The sequence below is a fragment of the Hesperophylax consimilis genome, chromosome 20 (genome assembly GCF_061612785.1).
Source record: "Hesperophylax consimilis isolate HC1 chromosome 20, BYU_Hcon_1.0, whole genome shotgun sequence".
Taxonomy (NCBI): domain Eukaryota; kingdom Metazoa; phylum Arthropoda; class Insecta; order Trichoptera; family Limnephilidae; genus Hesperophylax; species Hesperophylax consimilis.
In genome coordinates, this window is record NC_142855.1 from 20,599,935 (window position 1) to 20,607,571 (window position 7,637).

Below are 7,637 nucleotides of genomic sequence, written 5' to 3' on the forward strand. Positions count from 1 at the left end.
CTTACCCGTCTTCTTCCCCTCGCCACAACCTCAGCCTCACAACATACCTCACGGGGATGACATAGACGGTAGGGAGCAGTTGTTGTCACATGAGAACGGGTCGCTTCTACGATTCGTTCTTAAGTTCAACAGCTCGGCTATGGAACGAACTGCCGGCCTCTGTGTTTCCTCCCTCCTACAACATGGGACTCTTCAAGACCCATGTTCACTCCTTCCTCTCCACAAAAAGACCCTCCACACAGCATCCCCAAAGATGACATAGGCCCTGAGGGAAATTATTTTCTTCAGGGCCTCCTGTGTGGAGTAAATATAAAAAAATAATAATAAAATAAAAAAAAAAGTTGGGATTTTCTTCCCCAAAAACTTAAAAAAAATGAAAAAATGGATACACAATGTAGATCAAACATTAAAACTGTTAAAAATCTCATATTATTGATGATTTTGTGGCCGGGGGTTATGTGAATAACTCGCTACGCTACTGACGCCTTGAAATATTATATAATATTATTTAATATACATAATTTAATCATAACTTTAATAATTCAGATGGTTTTTACAAGTAATTATACAGCGCACATTTTTAACAACACTACTCAAAACAATAGAGGAGACAATCTCGTGTTTAATCGTGTAATTGTGAGTAAGTATTTAAGCTGTACTTTTATTGAGTATTTTATGCGTATTTTTAATAAGTAATTTAGGAGTATTTTTAGTATGTATTTAACGCTGTTTTTAGTAAGTATTTCAGGCGTATTTTTAAGTTAGTATTTATGCGTATTTATACACACTCTCCCACTTTCAAATGTCATTATTATTAATTAATTTATTATTGGTATTAAATACAAGTAGTTAATATTGTTCAACATAGTGACTTATTTACTGGATTAAGCGTGACAAATTAGGCAGATTGTTACTTCTAACTCAGTTGTGACAAATATGTCACTTAATGACTTATCACAGTAAACCGAAGATATATATAAAATATCTCGTTTCCGTGACCTATTCTATCATTTAATATTAATGGGATAATTTATATAGTTCCGTTTTTGTGAAAAATCCCCTCAAGGGCGGTTCAATTTATCATTTATAAACACACTTTCATTAATGATAGAACGTCCAAACCCTTGTCCTGCCGGAAGGAGCTTCCGGAAGGACAATTCGACGAGTGTGCGTCCTGCCAGCAGTACGCAATTTTTTGCGGTTTTTGTATGAATATAAGAGGCTGTCCTTCTAGCAGTACTCGACTTTTATGCATGTTAAAAATAGGCAGAGGTGACAAACTTTCTGTATTTTATTTAATAAAATTAGATATGGGCGCTTATTAACATAACAGGGTAGAAAATAAACAAGAAAATGAAAAAAAAAACGAAAGTGAAAATTGTATTTATTTTGAGAAAATTAAAAAAAGGTATAATAAAATAAGACATGGGCGCTTATTAATATAACAGGGTAGAAAATAAACAAGAAAATGAAGAAAAAAAAACGTAAGTGAAAATTGTATTTACTTTGAGAAAATTAAAAAAAGGATTATGCTGGAATTCCATTCGCGATATGGTAGGTGAAGCAGTTTCTTCCTGTCTGTGGAGAGCATAAAACACATCGCGGACCACATGTCTTGCAAAAAAAGCTCGCCTTCTGCTGTTTTTTGTTGACTCTGGAGCAAACTATACATTTGCGTTGAACTCTCTTTCTGTCATCTGATTTTGACAGGGCCTCAAGAATGTGTTCTCCGCTGTGAGCGATGTTCTCGTGTGGTGGCGGCTCATTCTCTTGTAGGTTATCATCGTCATTAATAGTTAGAGCTAATACCAGGTTGGTAGTAAACCACCTGTGAGACACCTGATCATGTTCGGAGCGAAAGAAATTATTAAAAACCAAATACGCATTCGTTTCTATAATGCCCAGAACTGAGGCATATATTCTATGTTCCCATTTTTGTGTGCCCCAAGCTTTCTCCAATGCCAATCCATCCTGCCTAATGTGATTGTGAATATCGATAGCCGCAGCCCCGTCAAAATATTGCTGGACTAATTTAGGCCGATCGACTTCTCGGTAAAATAAATTTCCTTCATCGTCCCACCTTCTTTTGCGTGATGGCAGGCCAGGCAGTGTCGTTTCGCAAGTGGCTACAAATGTATGAATCTTTTTGTCTCTCCAGGCACAGGCAGTGAGCTGCACAGAGTCTTTTTCTGCTGTACTCACAACAGATGCCCCCTTATGCGTAGGACACTGAGCTGCCATCTCAGACACAGGATAGAAACTATGTGCTGTCTTTACCAGTCCAATAAAATACAATCCAACTTTGAATAACTCCACAGCTGTTTTGACTGAAGCAAACCAAGAGTCACCAACTATAACTCTGCCAGAACCATACCATGGCTCTGTCAATCTCAAAGTAGTTGCAGTTCCTGCGCCAAATTCTCTTTGCCATTTCTTCGTACTCATTGCTTCTTTGCCCTCATTAATTTCCATTCTGATCATAATGTTTGTGTCACTATCACACGCTGTTTTTACTTCACAACCGACTCCTTTTGGTTTTCTTTTAATCTTCATAACTGCTGGCATTCCGTTTTTGAAGTACGCACCCCTTCCATACCAGGCGAACATGGATTCATCTACAGTTATTTTTGACCCAGGATGGATGGTATCTTTTAGTTTATCATTCACCATCGTTACTAATGTTCTAGTGTTACGCCATTTATCAGAAAAATCAAGGTCTGAGGATTGTGTGAAGCGCAATGCCATGAGAATGATCTCAAATCTTTGGCGGCTCATACCAAATCTTTGTCCAAAATTTGCAGGGGGATATATTCCATCAGAGGTGGTATTCCAATAGGATCGTCGATCTGGAAGTTCTTGAAGAGTCATAGCATATAATATGCCAAAAACAGTTAATAATTCCTTCTCGTTCAACAGTTTTTGTCTTGCTGGAAACGAATAGTTGGTGCAATGGACTATGTAACTAAGCTTCTCTCTCGGAAATATCATGAAAAATGCATCCTTGATACTTCGTGCGGGCCCCAATGGTACTAGCAAGGTAGCTTTGAAATAGCCTTGTTGTCGTTGATCGACACGTATTGCTTCATGAAAAGTCCAGGTAACACCCTTTGCAACTGTTGTATTTCGAGCAGAATTTACGTTGCTTGTACTTGAATTCGGATGTACTGAAATACTTGTCTCGTCATCTTCGCTCGAAGAAGAAGAACCCGATTCAGACGATGCTGAAAAAAAATCCATTATTAGTGATCAACAGACGCAAAGGGGTGTAGGTACTCAATATATTTAAACTTAAAATTATTTTCCAAATAAATATAAGCAATAATTATTAGCCAGAAACACCCATACAAATTGAAAAAATCTTCCGAGAAGAAATAATAACCGCCGACGCGTCGCGACGGTACTCACACCCTCCTGATTTCCGGTCAGGTGATCGATCCATTGAGCTACGCCGGCCTATCTCCTGTCCCGTCAAATTATTCAATATGTATTAGAAATATTTCGTTCAACAACTATTGCTTATTTTATTATTTCACCTAAGAACAACATACTTTATTATAGTAGGGAAGGCAATTTTACTTGCTAAATTCCCCACTAGATAGCGTCGCGACAAATTATGTCTACATTTTATTGGTGAATACTTAGAATTGTCAAATATTATTATTTTTCGTCGTCGGCAGTTATTATATCTTCTCGGAAGATTTTTTCAATTTGTATGGGTGTTTCTGGCTAATAATTATTGCTTATAATAATTTGTAATCCTTTGTGATATGCATAAAAACCTTGTCTTATAAACATTAATAAAGTTTATCAGTTAAAAAATAATAAAAATATTTTTAATACACACACACCCAGGCACAGACACACAGGCAAGCACGCGCCCACACACACAGACACGCAAATACATACGCATACATACCCATACAAGTCAAACTTAGCAAAGTTAATTTATGTTGTGCCTGTCAAAAAAAAATTGTCAATCACGTAAATAATGGAAACGAACAAGCAACCTCCAAGTACTATTTTTTCTATGGGAATATACTAGGCTTACTATAAACGTAAGCCTATGAATAAAATAAGAAAGTTTGTACTTACAATGTTCTTCATTTGTATTTGCTTCCACTAAATTGTCATTTTCGGTTTCAGCAATTAGAACTCCAACGGGCACGGTTGATATTTTTTTGTCAATTTCCCAATATACCCTTGCATAATTGTTTTCTAACTTTTTTACAGTGCCCCAACAATAACTAATGTCGTAATTATCACCAAAATGTTTGCGACTCCATGTGTTTAGGCCATCATTTTCGTCGAAATACGTGGCTTTGACGCGAACGCGGACCCCACGTCTTATACTCGCCGCCATTTTGGCCAGACTGATCGCAGAAATACGATTCAAAAACTCGCTGAATCAGAAAGAGACGCACTATGCAATGCAGTTAACGGCATCCTGCTAGCAGGCCTACAAAGCCGCATATAAACAAAAAACTTACGTCCTACCGGTAGTACGTAAAGTCCTGCTGGCAGGACGCTGGACGTTCTATCATTAATGGTGGTTTGAATTTCATACTTTAAAATTGATTCACTGAGTGTACGGAGGCATCATAAGGATGCACTATTCCTGTATAAAGTAGTTAACAAGATTCCATTCAATGTACCTGTGCGTTCAACACGCTCTTGTTTCCTGTTCAGGGTTGATCAAGGCAAAACGAACTCTAAGCAGAATTCTTGCCTGAACAGACTATGCAATAATTACAATTAAATAGCGTATTATCGAAGGTTGATATTTTCAGTTGCGAACTTACCAAATAAAAGAGGTCCATAAAATAATATTTCTCTGATGGTTTGTGAATAATGTTTATGTCTCTATTGTTTATATCTCTATTATGATTTGATTTATATCTACAACCTCTCTCCATGGCTATAAATGTATTGTTTTGTAAATTTTTCGTTTTATATAATCTTTGTTTTGTATAATTTATTTAAATAATTTATTCCATATTATGCTATCTCAGTCAAAGTCACAAGGAGGAAATCCATAATTGGTTTTATTTTACCATATAATACTTATGTACAAACTGATTAAATGTAAACTGTTGATTTCCCGAAAATGAATAAATAAATAAAAAAAAGTTTAGGACTTTGCACGCAGAGGACACTAAAGTAAAAACACTGGACATTGATTTTACATTTGTTATTTTAACTAACTCACTAACAAACCATCACGCCGTTTCTGTAGGGGTAGGCAGAGAGGACGGACCGCCAAACAACTCGGTCTAGCCCCATTCACATTCATACATCGTCTCACACATACTCTTCTATTATTCTGACTCGTGCTATGTCTTCCTCGGGCGTCCCCGACTTCTGCTACCATTCACATTCGCATCATATATTCTCCTTTCTTCGCTCATTCGCTCTACATGCCCAAACCATCAAAGCGACCCTTATTAATCTTAATCATTACTTTTATAAGCAATAATTATTAGCCTGAAACACTCATTGAAAAATCTCCTGATAAAAGATACATGACGCCAACGGGACATGAACCCGTGTCCTTTAGATTTCCGGTCGACAGCTCTGACCACTGATCTATTGCGGCTTATCTCTTATCCGCGAAATAATTCAATATATAATAGTGATTCATTCAACAATTACTGTTTATTACATTTTTTCACCTGAAAACAACCAACTTTATTTTATATGAGAAAGGCATTGTAAGTGCTAACTCTCTCACTAGATGGCGTCGAGACAAATTGTCTACATTTTTTGGAGTGTTTCAGGCTAATAATTATTGCTTATAAAAATAATTGTTCCGTTTTGTGCTATGCATAAAAAATCTTGTCTTAAACATTAGTTTACCAAAAAAAATAATACTTAATCATTACGTTTGCAGCAGCCTTGCACTCTTTGCGGATTAACACACACACGCCCCAGGGATCTCATTTGCTATTTTACCATCCTTTTTTATTGATATTTCATTTATTAAAATATATGTGGCAAAAGTAAAGTTGATATTTTTTTTAAATACTGGAGAATTTTTATGAAATTACCCTTTTTACACATTTTGTTATTTTCAATGTAGCTGACAGTGAAGGTTTCTGACTGAATACTGTCTAAAAAAGTTAGTTTTTAGTTTATCTGTGAATTCTGTCGAGTCTGTGATCATTCATTATGTGTCATTCCATTCCAGGCTTAAGCTCCTGACACTCCGAAAGCATGTTCACCGAACTAAGTATCTGGTGTGCGCTTTGGTTCTTTCAACCTTCCGATACCTGATGATTCTGCTGACCTAAGGGTTGACTGTCGTGCATTGATACCTTCTGTAATACATGAGCACATCTAGCGCCGCTTCATTTTAACTTATTTATTAACGACATTATTAGTATTTTCTCTCATACACGCTTTTGGCTTTTTACGGACGACAATATGATTCTAAAAATAATAAAAAATCACGATGACTACCTTCTTTTCCAATCGAATATCGACTCTTTCTATGATTGTTGTGAAATTAATTGTTTGAAACTAAATGTCGATATGCAAAATTATGTCCTTCTATAGATCAAAAAAACCGATTGTCTTCGAATACAAACTTAATAATTAAAGACCTTGGTGTCTCTCTTGATAGCAAGCTTTTTTTTCGGGATTACATAACTGCAATCGTTAATAAATCCCTCAAACTACTTGGTTTCATTACTAGAATCACTTCGGACTTCAAAAACGTAAATACCCTTATACCCTATAAGAATACCCTATAAGAACTCTTTACTGCTCCTTTTTATGCTGTCCAAATTTGAGGCATTGAATCTGTTCAACATCGGTTCTTAAGAGGGATTGCTAGGAGGCTAGGATAAGAAAAAGGCAAATACTCATATGATGAAATTGAACTAACTCTAAACCTCTCTCCTTTGGAAGTCCGTCGGTAAAGAAATGACCTCATTTGCTTCTTCAAAAGTATAAATGGTATTATTGATTCACCTACTCTACTGCAACTCATTCCCTTCAATATCCCCTCGCACAGACTCAAAAATAACGAACTGCTCTTCCACAACCATCATTCGACAAATTATGGATATTATTCACCATTGTCCAGAATGTGTAGACTGGTCAACTCAAGTCAAAACCTTAACTTTTTTGGGATAAGTCTGAAAGATTTTTGCCGGTCGCTAAACAAGTGACGGAATATTATAAGCGTCCTGTGGTCCTGACCCACGGCGTATTCTTGACTTGATTCGACTTGTGACTTTATTTTCTTATATTATATCTGCTTTATGTCTTTGCTTTCATGTACTTTTGTCTACTCCTGTATTTTTCATTTTTCTGTTTTCGTGTTATTATTTTGTTATTTGGACGATGTCCGTTAATAAATAAATAAATACACATTTCCGATAAGTAAGCAGGATCCATTCGGGTGATGAGATTAAGCAGAGCTTGACCTGGAGTCTTTCAGGACATCAGGACAAAAGTATTGCCGCAGCGTTGAAAACGGATTTCAATTTGTTCATTTGATATCTGGGAAGACTTGCATATATATTTCAATAATCTAGACGAAAAACAGCATTAAAATTGAATAGCAATTTTGGCACCTCTGTTGACAGGTTTCTCCTCACTGCTGAAGAACCCGGTTCTAACAGTTCTGTTCATGT